The sequence below is a fragment of the Lipophrys pholis genome, assembly GCF_963383615.2.
Source record: "Lipophrys pholis genome assembly, chromosome: 13".
NCBI classification, from domain to species: domain Eukaryota; kingdom Metazoa; phylum Chordata; class Actinopteri; order Blenniiformes; family Blenniidae; genus Lipophrys; species Lipophrys pholis.
The window spans coordinates 22,566,290-22,581,949 of NC_137632.1; the positions used below are offsets into that span (position 1 = coordinate 22,566,290).

General features: G+C 40.7%; 1 protein-coding gene across 1 annotated transcript in view; it reads right to left on the reverse strand.

Moving 5' to 3' along the window:
• LOC308118407 (calcitonin gene-related peptide type 1 receptor) overlaps positions 1-15,660 on the reverse strand; it is a 34,192-nt gene that overhangs the window by 11,864 nt on the left and 6,668 nt on the right. The window lies entirely within an intron of this gene.

The following is a 15,660-nucleotide window of genomic DNA, read 5'->3' on the forward strand; positions in this document are numbered from 1 at the left end:
AAGCTGCAGGGAGTAGTGTAGTGAGTTATTTAAGTGTCATTTTTGATTGCAAAAAGGATAAAATAGCTAAAACCACATGAGACAATAGCAACGACAGTTAAAACAGCTAAATCAATTAACAGTAGGTTAATGAAAGGGAAAACAGCTCAAAACTGCTAAAATAGAAATAAAATGTTACAAATGGAATGTAAAACACAGCCTTAATATTTATAACATACACCTTCATGAGCCATTTTACTCTCATTTTAAAGGTTAAACATGTTTTGGGCGACAGCGAAACGTATTTAATTTTTTGGGTCAAAAGTGGCAAAAACTCTTCATTGATCATAAAAGTTACAGAGCAATGATCTACTCTTTGGTCAGAATGCAATCGACAACACTGGTAGACTGAAGAGAAAACACAGCAACTGCTGCATTGTTTGTTTCTGTCCGTCTACTCGGGCGTGCAGAAATATTTACAACAGCTGTGGTTCGCATGTAGTAGCAGCGTTTCAGAAAAGTTGCATTTTCTCAGTCAGGGTGTTTTGAGAAAATTGTACTTTGTTCTGTTTTCATGGACGTGGAGTCAAAAGTGTTTTCGAAAAGTTTCACCTTGGTAGCCATTTTCAAAAAGTTGCATTACTAGGAGCACCGTTGTGGTGTAAACGGACAAGCAACGTGAAACCAAAGTTTTCTGTCTTCACATTGTTATTGTGTTAACGGGGCCTTAGTTAAAGCGAAGTAGCATCGTTTGTTTCCACTGCTCCATCTAGTCAGATTGGCGCCTGCTTTTCAAATTTTTATGCTCTTGGCAAATAATCAACAATGCAATACCACCACCAAAAAAACCCCCACAAAAAAACCCGGCATTAAAAATAATTTTATATATATATATATATATATATATATATATACATAGTACTTTAAACCCAAATCCTCATATTTCCATTACTCCTGTGAATTGTATGACTCATCTTGTGTGTTTGTTAAAACATTTCGCTTTGAAAAAGGTGACATTTGCGTCTCCTGAAAGCCGAGTCCCAGACGGCCGTCTGGAGCCGAGCCGGAGGCCCCTGGGATTTTCACGTCAAGGCTGCAGAGTAGCAGATGAGACACCATTCAAAGGAAAATTTCTCCCTCAGGTTGTACAAATTTGTCTTGCAAAACGCCGGGATTTACCAAGCCTCCAGTGGCTTTAGTTGCAGCAGCTAGTGTGGAGCGATCAAAGAGTTACAGGCTCCAGTTTCTTCAGACTTTGATCTTTAGACTTTAAAGACCATGAAGCAGCACGACTTACTGAACATACTTATTTATTCATTCCTTGTTTTGTTTGTAATTTCTGCTAAACATACATCATAGCCTGAGCTAAGAATCCCAGGCAAGTACCTGTGGGTACTGAGAGACGGTGTTTTCAATGGAAGTAAGAAACAAACAAACAAACAAAAAAAATAGAGTCTGAAAGATTCTCAGCGTGGGATTAGAAATCGTGGATATATCTCAAACAGGACTTTAAACACGCAATAATTCTTCCTCAAAAAAAATGATGATTACTTTTAGTTGGAACTTCTGGAATATCATTTAACTTGGTAGAACAGAACAGCTACACCAGTGATGTAATAAGGGGAAAGGGTAGAAGTAGCACAAGTACATTAATAATTGTATTTACTATCATTGTAGCTTTTACTTCAAATAATCCAGTCGAATCCAGTAGATTGTCCACTTTCTTAATGGATTGTTATCACGGTGACTGTCAACTATAAAACTACTCTGTCCCAGCAGAATGTGGACTGGGAGTCCTGACACTCTGGAGGTAAATGCTGTTGTTATTGTCCATCTCCTCGCGCATGTGAAGAACTATTTACTACACCCGTGGTGAACATGCGCAGTAGCAGTGTTTCAAATATGTTGCGTTTTCCCCATTTTCACGGCAACAGAATCAGAGCATTTTCGAAAAGTTGCATTTTCAGCAACACCGAGCGCCATTGTTGTATAAACAGAAACTTATATAACTCGTACGACAAAGGATTTCCGTTTTCATTTCGTATAAAGTGGCGTATAAAACTGAATTTGCCGGGAATTTTTATTTTTTTTTAAAACACACACAGGGTGATGATTAGTCAAAAAGCTGTGGGTAGAAGCCCAGGAAAAAAACCCTTGGGATAGGCTACAACAGATAATGTTTTCAAACCTCCCAAAGAAACATGCAATCACAAAACACACACATATTTAAGAAGTCATGAAGGGCACTGTACGTCAATTTGTCAGTATAAATTAATCCCAGCCTGGATAATCGAGCTCGGAATTAGTAGACATAAACCTGTTAGTTCAGCTTCCGTAAACAAAATCCAGTTTTCCCCGGTTTCTATACAATCTTTTACAACCTTTCTTTGGTTGTATTTTGTGTTACGAACAACAACTTTGTCCAGCTCCACTCTCATCGACAGTCTTGCCTTGATAGACAATAAAGAGATTTTCTTCTAAAATTAAATGGACACATAAAGATAGAGAGATCCTCTGTCAGTGACCCATAAAAAAAAAAAGATATCTGACCCAGTTACTTCTCAAGGGAACCTGAACAACAGGGACGGACCCGGTGCCTCCGCTCTGAGTTAAAACAGCTTTACGCTGGGAAGACGAGGTGAGGAGGAGGTGGGGGTGGAGGAGGGGGAGGGGCTTACTGAAAGTGGGATTGTAAAACATTATGGTGATGTGCAAATTAGAAACAGCCAGGGAAAGGTCAGCTGCTCTGTCACACACACACACACACACACACACACACACACACACACACACACACACACACACACACACACACACACACACACACACACACACACACACACACACACACACACACACACACACACACACACACACACACACACATACAAAAAAAAAAAAGGACACGTGCAGACTTCGCCAGACACACAGCACTCGCAGCGCTCGACTCTGCCAAGTTCCCCAGCTGTTTCTTGGCAGGGCTTGTTTTTCATACATTAGCGGTGATACAGGGGACGCGTCTTGTCCGATGGCAGCGGGGAACAGACGTCGCAGCGCCGAGCGCTTTCCCAAACCCTCACGCTGAACACGGCTTGTGGTTACAGTAGTTGGGATTTTACCCCCCGCTTCCAATTTTCTTGGGACAGTTTTGTTTTTCGCTGCTCACTCAGGACCATTTAGTCACCGACCTCTCGTGTCTAAATAGGACCCATTTGTCACGATGGAAATTTCCAGCACGACAAGTCTATTTATTTGAACTATAAACACCTTCCTGCTGCGTCAAGGTGATCAGTTAGATACTCAGCAGTGTATGACCAACTCAAGACAAGCTCCTTTTACACCTCACAGACTTGGGCCGTGAACGCGGTGGAAGGGCGTCCTGAGCTCGTCGGTTTCAATTTTCATCTGAAAGAAAACTTCAAACACCCAGACCTTGTTCAAACCGAGTTATTCTGACAGGGTGAGGTTTTAATTCACTGCTGAGCAAAACAGCCCTTTCATATAGTATGAAACTAATCTATCACAGGAGTTTGTTCCATGGCAACATTTAGGTGTCCCAGTAACTCACTCCATATGGATACTCTCTTATTGTTTCCTCATTGACTCATTTACTATCTTTTCAGAAAACTAAACGGAAAATTTGATTGCATTTGGGGGTCAATTTTACACGGTAACCGTGTCTGGAGCCACTGAAAAAGGCAATTTGGTGAAAACGGCTCCCAAGATGGAACTTTTCAAAAACGCTCGAATTCCGTGGAAACGGGGCAAAATGCAGCTTTTTCAAAATGCGACTTGTTTAAAATGTGTCTGTCTCGGTGTAGACGGGGGGGGGTCAATAGTTCTTTTGCACTTGTGTGAGTATGTGGACAATAACAATGGCGGCCTGCAGAGTGACATGACTCCCAGTCCATATTCTCCAGGGACTTGGTAGTTTTATAGTTGAGAGTAATCCGTAATAGCAATCCAACTTCCTCGTCTGACCATACAAACCTTTTCGGAAATAAAAGAATCGATACAATTCGCTTTAATCATTGACATGTAAAAGGGATCAAGGTCTACAAATGTCACCCAGTTCAGTTTTATGCCTTTGAGTGAACTTCATAACAGCTGATTTCCGCATGTTTAGCATTTGTACGAGGAACTAATAACCAGTTCTCCTATTTTTGTACAGAAAAGCAGAAATGTAGAATTTATGATATCCGATGGTTTGCCACAGACTTGGATTCGTCAGCTTAGTTTCTACATGGTTTCTCAAGATTTCGGATTATCTGACTGTTCACCAGTACATGTGTAGATTTGTCTAAGAAAGTACTTATAAAGAGTTCTAGTTTGCAGCAACTTAAAAGTATAATTACAAAATTCTCATAGTTAGCCCTCAAGTTGCTCTTCATGTCTCACGTCATGTCTGAACTCACTCAATGTTGTTGTGGTGAAAACAAGGGATATAATACAGGTGTGCCGAGTCATAACAACAAACAAAACAGGTGAACGGATGACTCACAAGACCCCTGAATTACAATCTTTAGCAACTGTTTTATTTTTTTGGGAGGGGGATAATTGCAGCACAAAGCTAAAACATCAACCATCAAAAAACAAACAAAAAAAACAAAACAAAAAACGTGCACTCGGTTGTTGCTCTCTTCAGGTCAACCTAATCCCAATGCAAGCAGTGGGTGGTCCACTATTATCTGTAGGAGCGCAGAGCGTTGCGCTGAAGTGGTTAGTCATGTCCACTTCGCACAAGAGCTGACGTCACCGGCCACATCGGCCAGCACGCACGGAGTCGCCGGGACAAACAGCCCGAGCAGAGCATCTGTTATCTTCTCACCCTGTACCCGAGCCCTGCCTGTCCTTATCAACTCCCACTGCCCCTGCAGAGATGTCGTGCTGCACTGTAAACATCCTTTTGCACTCACAGGATGTTTGGCGCCCCATACTCCGAGTTCCACCAAGGTTCCGCCCAGTGGCATTCGGAACGTGCATTAGTCCTTTAACCTCATTACTGCCTCGCTCTTTCGCAGGATGTGGGGCTCAACTGGAGAGGAGTAGCAGCCTGAAGAAACTGATCATCTGCTCACAGGGTCGATATGAGAAACTCTCTTTAGAATGTCTTTTCTTAATGACCATTTATGTGGGAGTGAGTTTTCTTTCATAGCAATGCCAAATATTCTCACACACTTCACTGGGCATTGCAATGAAAGGGATGTACAGAGAGAACTGTTTGCAACATACATAGACCACAATCCGTCATAAATTGCAATTTTTCTGCACAAAGGCCTTCATGACCATTTCTAACGGGAGCATCTCCCAAGAGATGAATTACACTACACCCTTCGGGAAGGTAAGAATCCCTTCTGTGCCATCACGCTGTAATATTTACACCACAGCGTTATCAGCCTTCGAAAGCCAAACAAACATGAAACTGAGACAAACTGATTCTGAGCGTCATGCGCTTGACGGGAAAAAAAATAAATCTAAAAAGAGGCCAACAAGGGATGTTGTGGCTTCTGGACCCAACGTTCAAATGACCAGCAGACTTCGTCAGCAGTCTTCTCATCGAACGGTGGGAGTCGAGGGACATTTGGTCACAGGGTCAAGATCAAGGGAAAGATTCATAAACACAAGAGCACACAGAATCTTTCACAGGACAAAGTATCTCTGATATCTCGGTCAGTTGCTACAAGGCTAGGAAAATGTAAATAATCTCAGATTTAATTCGTATTTCTTTGAGTTAACTCGGGAATTTTTATATTTTTGCAATTTCGACACTTTTAACCAAAAGGATAAAGATGGATAAGATTCTATACCCATTACTTGATACATATACACATACACATATACATAGAGATGCATGTAAATGTTAATGTGGTCAAAACCCACAAACCCAAGACCAGCTCAAGAGTAAGACCAGGCAGAGACCATAACTTTAAGGTGCTGAGACAAAGTCAAGACCAAGACAAGAGCATCCTAGGACCAAGGCAAGACCAAGATTTAAAGAGGTGAGACCAAGTCAAGGCCAAGACCTTGAAAATGTGGTCGACAACCAATACGACTCTTGAATATTACAACGCTAGTAAAAATGACACAATCATGTTCTTTCACCTACACATCTTAGGATAGTTTTTCTTTTAAAATAGTGGATACAAAACTGCTTCAGCCACAATTGAGTTGGGGAAGTTGATTAAGGTCCTCGAGCAAGGTTAAGGCTGCAGTTGTTTGTTTCACACAGTTTTCTCCACTTCACAACAAAGTGAGCAAGGTTAGATTAAATTCAATGAAGAGCTCTGAAATCAGCCCTCTCTTGTTCAAGCTGTAGCTCAGATTTACTCTGTGTACCGCACACCATGAGAGATGTCTTTTAATTTCATTGTACTTGTACAATGACAATAAACTATTGTACTATTTCTCGCTTAGAATTAGTAGCTTCAGCTTAGATATTTTGTTGTTTTCACATAACAATGCATCTTTGATATCTCTGTTATGAAGACTGTATGAAATATTGTATATTTAGAGTAATATTGACTTTAAAAATAAACATATTGTAAAATTTGAACTTAACTGCCATGAATTGCATGTTTCTATGCACAGTGCTTTAAGTTTGGATTAATCTCATTGAAGTGGACTTACATTCATCCTGATCACATTGAGGTTATTGCTTAGTAACAGTAGCCTGAGCCTTCATTTTGCAGTTTTTTTGTTAGAAAACAAAAGAAATGCATCACTGCCCACCAAATTGTTTTAAATTCCAGATGTCAAGCCTATTAAATTATTGCATATTCTGGCTACATCCACAGTGTTGTGGCAGTTGTAAGACAATGTGGGACTTAATGTCCACGTTTGCTCATGATTCCATTTTCAGCACGTGTCGATGACCTTCGGTGTCTTCAAAGCAAATGCAAGCATGAACTCAAACCTAGTCAAACAAAAAAACTATTATCATGGTAATTAATATCTTTCTTTACTTTTTTTCCCCAACATAGTTTGTTTTTCCTTAATAAGATTGTATTTGAACAGAAATATACAATGTGCCTAATACACTCCCACTGAAATACGTCTTATAAGCCTGTACATGAGAAAGATTAGATAGCGCACCAGTGTCAAACATAAGGCAAACATTGTTTTGGGAACAATTATTGTGGCATGAAGGATTTCAGTATTTAAGTTGTTGGTATTTATCGTTTTTCATGCTGCGATTTTAGAGCTCCAGTCCAACTGAGTTCAAACACGTGTGCGTGGCCCCTGTACTCAAATGAATTTGACTCCTCTGACTTGGGACACAGTGTATCGTCCAGCACAGTAAAAGCTCCACGGAGATGGTTCAAAGATAATGAGATACGTGTTGTGGATCGGCCAAGTCAAAGTCCGGAGTTTCTGGCCGGACTTGAAAAAGGCCTGTTCACGCCCAACGCTGACAGAGTTTGTGTAAATTTGCAAAAATAAATGAAATTCAAAAGCTGCCGAGTCCAGATGTGCAAACCAGTCCACACAGACTCGGCCCAAGGTGCTTCTCCTCAACAACAATCACGTAGTTACTCAATTTTCTTTGAAGGTGTTTTCATTACATTGGCAGAAGTTTGAGGACATCTGTTCCCATTTTGACATCCAATTTTTAGGTCAAAATGTGAAATGTTCATTGCGTTCTGGGTGTCTATCTATACGACAACGGTTGACAGTCACCGTAAAAACAATCGAACTTTGTCGCTTGTCCACACGAATGTCTGTGTACTCGTCCTTGTTAATGTTTATGGCGTATTGTTGTCTATGTGCATGTGTGTGTGGTTTCATTATAAAAACAAAGGACGGCACCAACGCAAAAGAGTTCTGAAATTAAAATGCAAAAAAAATGTGTTTTTTACTTGAAACATTGTCGTGTAATTGGGGCCTTAGATTCTTATTTAGAAAATTTAAAAAATCACTAAATTAAATTGACCACAATTTCATTGATAAAAGTGATTAAATGGTGAATTGTTCAAATTGAATATCAGCAGTAAACTTTGAAAGGTTTTTCTCGATCTAATATTGACAGAACAAAGGACATGGTTAATTTATTTGAAGAAAAAGTCAAGAGGGAATGGTGATACATAATCCTTTTTTCTCAAAAGACATTTTTGTCTATTTTTATGGAACCAATGTGTGGATGTACAAGACGTCCATCCATGCATCTCTTTGTTCATTCTTCAGTCAATCTTTCCTTTGTTTGGACAGTGAAATTGAAAACGCCACCCTTTGTGATCAAACAATCAGCAGTCTCCTCTCTCGGCACACTTTTATTTACATGCCGCACATTAAACAGTGTTTCTGTGCCTCTATCTCACGAGCTGAAGTTACTTTAACCATTTAGTGGTTAATAAGACTAACAGAATCCAACCTCGTACTGAACATAGAGACAAAATATATCTAGTATGGATCTAGGATGTTAGGACCTCATATAGAAAGTACAGAGACATTTATAATATATTAAAATAATTTTAAGCTATAATTGATGAAAATTGTCCTTCAACGAGTACGTGCTTAACGGCCAGCCTGGTAATTGGGAACCAATGCATGCAGAGTGAGAGAGCCACGCATCACCTTCTTAAATAAAAGAGCAACACTGAACTGCTTGTGTACCTACTAAGCCACAACAGATTTCTACAGCTTCTACTGAAGGATTTGGAACTGAAAAAAGAATACACAAGTAAACAGAATGAATGTGATTTTTGGAAAACTAGCACTGTTCATCGCTATATCTTTCACGAAGTCGTGAGAAGTGAGAGTTCAGTGAATAGAAAATGCTGTGCGTCTTCAGGATATGTCACTCAAAGCAATTCTTCAAAACGATAAAACATCTTCTCTGAATCAACTCGGTACATAGCTCGTGGACATTTCACACGGGATCAATTGTTTGCGCTGACACTTTTTCCACTCTAACATTTGAATTTCACACAGGAAGTCAGAGATGTTATCAAGCCGAAGACATGAGAACAGACCTCAGAGAAGCCGAGGGGCATGAGCAGATGTCGGAGACGGGGGAAAAAAAATTAAAAACAACCAAACAATGGCCATCTCACACGGATGTAAAGCAGGAGCCGTCTGCGTGAGAGACTCCGTGCACGCAGTATTCTTTGCATTAAATGGACAAGAGGGAGATTATGTTCCCGTGTTTTCACAGCAGACAACTACAGGGATACCTAAGTGTTCATGTCACTGTATTCACGCCCTTGCCGGCGTGCCAACGTCCTCCAGGCAAGCACATGGATCTATTTACAGCCGTGGCGCGCAGAGGAGGAAAACACTGCATTGTAACGTAAAATGTACACAGCTCACTGGAAAATAGGAGAGACAAGATGCCCGGGCACTGCTTCCTAAATAATCTCACTAGGTGATGTCAGATGCTGTAGAACCGGTCGTTGCTGCGCTCTATAAAGCCGCCGAGGCTTCATGGTCAAAGGACAGATGACGCGGCCGAGTATCCCAAGGAATTATGAATATTGAAAGATTATGTCGCACGCAATCTTCATCCAGTGCCCGTTTTCAGTGGCTGAGCAGAGCACGTGTCCTTTTTACAGCAGGGCAGAGAGTAAGTGTGCGCGTGTGTGTGTGTGTGTGTGTTGCTGCTTGGAGGACATACAGTTCTACTGTGATCGGGACTGAGGCGAGCACACAATTGTTCCTGCTATATTTTAACTCCTTGCTGCAGGGAGAGCATAGAAATTTTGAACAAATAGTCCCAAACTTTATTCGATGGAGGTCCCCTCGACCGAGTTTAGGAAAAGGCCGTGGACCACTTATTTAATGTCTGATTCAATTTCAGTGAACTGAAACATTTATTGAAACACTCATGAAAACAGAAGAGCGCCATTCAAACTCAAGGTTTCCTCGAACTTAGGTCAGGGGTATCAAACACTTAAGATGAACATTTTTTTGACAAAGTCACCCTCAAAGTCACTTTTTTTCTTTGACATATGCAAATCTAATTTTGTCAAACTCAGAGCCAACAAATTCCTCCAGTGACCTCAGGCAGCTCCCCGAGGAGGTCCCGGGAGCCGATGATTTAGAGTTCATGGATGCGTTTCATATCATCTCCAGCTTTAATGACTTTTCCGTCATGTGTGGTCTGTTGAGACGAAGCACATCAATGCTCAACAGCAAGTCAATTAAAGTATATGAACTAGTATATAAGTACACTGATGTTAGCACTTCCTGAAGAGGAAACAGAAACCACACAGATGAAATAAAATATGGAGGAAGCAGCGGGAATGGAGGCTAAAGCGCCAAACACGTGACAGCTACTGTGAATACAAGCTGATGTTACTGACTGTGGGTCATTTTTCACAACACTGCCAGTCGGATTGAGATTCGTTCTGGATTAATGAGGCACGCCTCATACAGTAAACAGGAGTTTAGTGTGATAGCAACATGGATTTCACGAACACAAGTTTGGGTAACGGGCCGGCTAAAGCTTAGCCTTGTGACACTAATTTCATATTTGCAATCACTAATGTTTAGACAAGTGGACTTATCATAATGTGCTAATTATTAATGCACTGGTAGATGTTGTTTCCTGATGTAGAAATAATAATAATACTGAAGTACTCATCACCCCCCTTGATCTGAAGATGCAAGATTATAGCTTTTTTGATTGATCATTGCTTGTCAAATTATACCAATAAGCTCAGACCATTTTTTATGAAAGCTTCCCGAAACTGAGCACCATGAGCAACATATTGTAAACTTCCAATTCAAGATCCCAGCGTAGCTGCATCAGCAAAAGCATCATCAACACCACATCTATAAATTAAATGCAGATTAAAATACAGAAAATGTTCCTACAGTCTGATGAGCAATGCAGATCCCCTTATGAATGCACAGCTGCCCACAACAATAGTGACGTTTACTTTATATGCTTCATGTGACAATCTGCATAAAAGCAGAAGAAAATCTCCTGTCCGTCACAACGTGACCATCGAAGCTCGCGGTATGTCCTGCTGTCTCCACATTATACCAGTCTCTGCCGGATCAGGAGCTGCAGATGAAGGAGCGTACTTTAAAACAAGAGATAACCAATGTTAGTTTCTCTTCGATATCTGGAGCGCTGATTTTTGCCACGTGACACTGCTGAGTCTCACTGCTCACTGGATCGACTCAGACACTTTTCATCTCGAACAATCAAACAGTGTCACACCAGTTTCATAGATCTCATAAACCAGAGCTTGCGGAAGAGCAGATGAAGCAGTTCATATACAGAAAATGTGCGATCAGGACATCCCCAATGCCATTATGTTTACTGGTTACTGCGTGTGAAAACAAACCGGATGGTGCCTCACCATACTGTCCAACAAAACAGTCACCAAATTATTTTGGGAAGTTATTGTGCATCTTCAAACATCTTTTCTTCAGCCCCCTTTGGTCTTGTTCTTAAATCAGTTTTAGTACATGTGAATCAATCTGGAGAAAATCATTTACCCCACAGATATGATAACATGTTTGAAATTATCTGGGGACTAGTTTGTCTAGTTTACCAAAAGGAGTAAAATTAACTCACACGATCTGATGAGATAAACAAATTTGTGTACTTTGGCAAATTCGTGAGCCCTCATTATGCGATGCAAGCTGCTGGGAATTAGGGGACGTCCCATTTGGGACACATCCCAAACTGAGTTTACATGAGAACCACCTTGAGGCAAACATGACCCCCACCTTGAAAATCTGAAAAACATCCATCCATCTTCTATACCCATTTTAAATGGACTCTCCGGGGGGCTGGAGAAGATCCTGAGTGATAGCCTTGAAAGGTCACCAGTCAATCACAGGACCACCAGAGAGAGGCACGCAATCATCTGCGAACAATCGTTCAAACCTACAGGCAATACAGAGTCGCTCATTAAAGGTTTGTGGCTATACATATCCTCATTAATACATGTACGAGGCATCTCAAAGCTAATTTGTCAGGACTAGTGGCTCCAACCACCACAGCGGGGCGCCGAAGATTCATCATTGGGATGGGGATTTGGGAATTTCTTTTGCAGATTTTGGGGATTTATTCAGAAACAGTTAGCCGTTAACGTCCCACAATCTAATCAATTGGTCCGTGGACGATGAGAAATCAAACCTGAAAATTTCATGCATTTCAGGTGAGTGGTTTTTGTGAAAAGTAAAACAGTAAAATATGTACAAACCAATAAATGAAATAAATACACGCAAGCGAAAACATAACCTTCTCAACTTTTGTTGGCAAAGGTAACAAAGGAATATAACAAAGAAACTGTATTTCACATATATTATGTTATGAGGTTCCTTCCATACAGGGTGTGGCGACGGCTGCCTCGGTTTACAATAGTAAGAATGTGGGTCCCTGCACAAAAAGGTTGCAAACCACTGCAATGGAAGACGTTTCGTTCTTCATCAAGTGGCTTCATCAGTTCACGCAGTTCCCAAGCGAAAAAATAAGTCTCTCTCTCTCTGTCTATATATATATATATATATAAAGTTAAATAATTGCTTGTGCAAAAGGCAGTGCAAAGGGCCAGACAATCTCCTCACAATTTTGTGTTAACTTTAAAAACAAGGTCTGCCAGTACACTGCCAGTTTGTAAAGCATCCTGAGGCAGCTAACAAGGTCCTAAAAACAATCTCTGGATGGTGACTCATGAAACCTTTTGCTGCCAAACAACAGCCCTGTCAAACAACAATGAGACAATGCTTCGCATCGCAATATCAAACCCTCAATCGCCTAATTACAGCATCATTATTTCAAAATGGAAAAGCCAAATTCTGCTTCATCTCACCTCATTTTCCAGAAGAGTAAGCCTTAATTATTGCGTACTGGCCAGTTTGTACGGATCAGCATTTTAGTGCACAAAACCAGAAATGAAGACATTTAACATTTGAATTGACTCAAATAATGATGATGGTGGTGCCTGCATCTTCACCATGGAGATTATTTTGCGTTGGATTACTTTTTTAAGCCCAAACAAACGGCTTCATGCCGTCAGTTTCACAGCATTATGAGAGTGGTCGGGCCTGTTTAGGGAATGGGTGGAGAATGAACGGGCCGGTTGGAGATGATAGAAAGCGAAGCAAATGATCGCTGGTTACGGCCAAGGTATGAGGAAGACCCCTCTGATTGGACAACCCGGTGAACCTTGAAACTGATGGGTCGACAGCAGCAGAAAATCACACCGGGTGTCCTCGTAGTCACCGGGGCTACAATTCACACAGGACCAAAGAAAATTGGAAAAACGTTAAAGACTTCTCACCCATATTGACCACCGTGGTAATTATAGAATATTGGGAAATAATAACAGTCTAGAATACATAAAAATGACCCTAAAATAGCACCGTTATCCATTCAAAGTCCACATCGTTCACACGGGACAACAGAACATAACAAACACCTTCGCTGTCTTGGGTTTCTTTTTTAAAAGGAGGCTTCGAGTACTCGAGGTCCAACCATAGTAAAAGGATCGGGTTCTCGAGGCCTCCGGTCTACGCAAAGGAAAAAATAGTACAAATACCTTGACGAAAATACACAGGGTAAAAATAAACCCGGCCCCGTCGCGCACTGCACCTGCATAGCTGCCGCTGATCCTCCTTGGCGTTAATGTCAATGTTTTGATGGAGCTATACAGCGAGCGGGCAGCGTTTGAAGCGGCCTCACCTGCAGAGCGTGTGCTCACTGCTGAACCTGGGGCGCACGGTTCAGTCTGCTGGGAATGTGTGGCTAATTCCACCAATTCCTTCCACTACACGGAACCGCATTTTCACAGGTCACTACGTTTTCTTTGTCAGGTGCACTGAGCAGCACTGGCAGGCCGACAGCTTTACACAATAGCTTAAGCTTCCTTCGTCTGTCTTTTTCTTTTCTATGTGATATTTCTGTCTCCTAACAAGCCGCCGCTTTTCATTGAATCCACTTTCATGGCCGCGTTTGTTGGGAGGGATTAGCCGCACAGACGGCTGCCCTCGGATTTTGCAAATATGTTCATGGTGTCACCAGGAAGAGAAAAAAAAACCTCTTTAAAACTTTAAAATAGTGTTGAGGTGGCAATTAGCCAAACCCTTTGTAGTCTAAAAAATTTTTTTGGTCATTTTGTAGTGGTTTTACTTATTTTAGCCACTATAACTATTTTAACAATTTTTTTCCCGCGACTGTTCACTCACTTCATCATTTTATTTTATTTTATTTTTTTTTTACAATTGGAGTTATTTCGTGTTTGGTGTTTTTACTTTTCAAGTTTTTTCTTGGTTTTTACCAATTTTACATATTTTTGTATTTTAACTATTTTAACATTTAAGCAATTGTAGCCATTTTAATTTTTTTTATAGTATGGACACATTTCTTTCCCATTTTTAGCTTCTCAAGTGGTTTTACGAAGTCATACTAAGATAAAATTAGTATTTATAAATAATCCTAAAGGGCTCTTGATAAGCTGGTGAAGGTATTCTGAAACTACATTATCTTTTCTTTTCTTTTTTTTTCTTTTTTTTTTGAAACTACATTATCTTATGTACAGTGTCATATCATCAGGATTTCAGTACAGACATTACAACCCAGGAAAAGTTGCCTTTGCTGGTCGAGTTCGTCAAGAACAATTCACTCATCCTCCCTGCGTTGGAGCTGCATATCACGCACACATCCAGCAGTTAAAGACTCAAACTCCCAAGGTAAAACATGACACACTTTGCTCTGATCACAGCCAACATGAAAGAGCAGCGAACATGTTACACAGCTGGAGAGATGTAACCGATGCATTATTCACCTTTTTTGCCCCAACCATTACGGCTCTTTCGGCGTGCTCAAGTCGCCCGGGAACGTTGGGGTCTGCAGGGACCGGTGAGAGTGGTTCCCTCTGGGTAATGCCACGATAAAAATAGCATCGCAGTTCGCTCACACTCAACAACGCCCCCCCCACCACCACCACCACCCCCCGGGGAAGCCGAGGAATATCCTCAACGCGTCCGCCTGCAGAGCCCTCGACTTGACCTCGAAGGGTGCGATTCACGTCATTCTGGAAAGGTTCAAGTTGCTCGATGTGCCTCGGGTTTGTGAAACATAAACAGTTCACCAGTAACTTGTGAGCTACTGGGAAAAGGCGTGTAGAAACATTAGACTTCAAGCTCAACGAGAGAAATCCAATCCTCAACTTTAGACAGCGACCACTAAACATTAGCATTTTACCCAATTAACTGCTCATGTTAATGTGATTATTTCGTCGGAATGGGGAAAAACTAATAGCTGAAAGCAGAACATTTTAAACCTCTCTTCAATAAACAGTTGATGAATTGACTGAATAATTCAGTTAATTGGTGGATCAATTCGGAAGATGATTTAAATTGGATTTCAGACATTACTCCCAAACTGGAAACGTGACATGAGTCAAAACCATTGGTCTGATTGGAGGAAGCCATTTTTCATCTGGAATTCTTCAGACTATGGAGCCTCATATATATATATATATATATATATATATATATAATAAAGTAGGGTTATATAAGTTAACTTGTGCTGTAATAAAACAGATACTAAACACAGTTATGTAAACACTCAAAGGTTCACCTTCAAAATAGGTTCAGATAAGAGTTGCCTACTTCATTCTTATATTGGAAAAAAAAAATACTCAATATAAGTTTGATCAGAAAGAGCAAACTTAAAGTGTTATATCTTAAATGATTCATTTTGACATTTGATTAATGTAACAT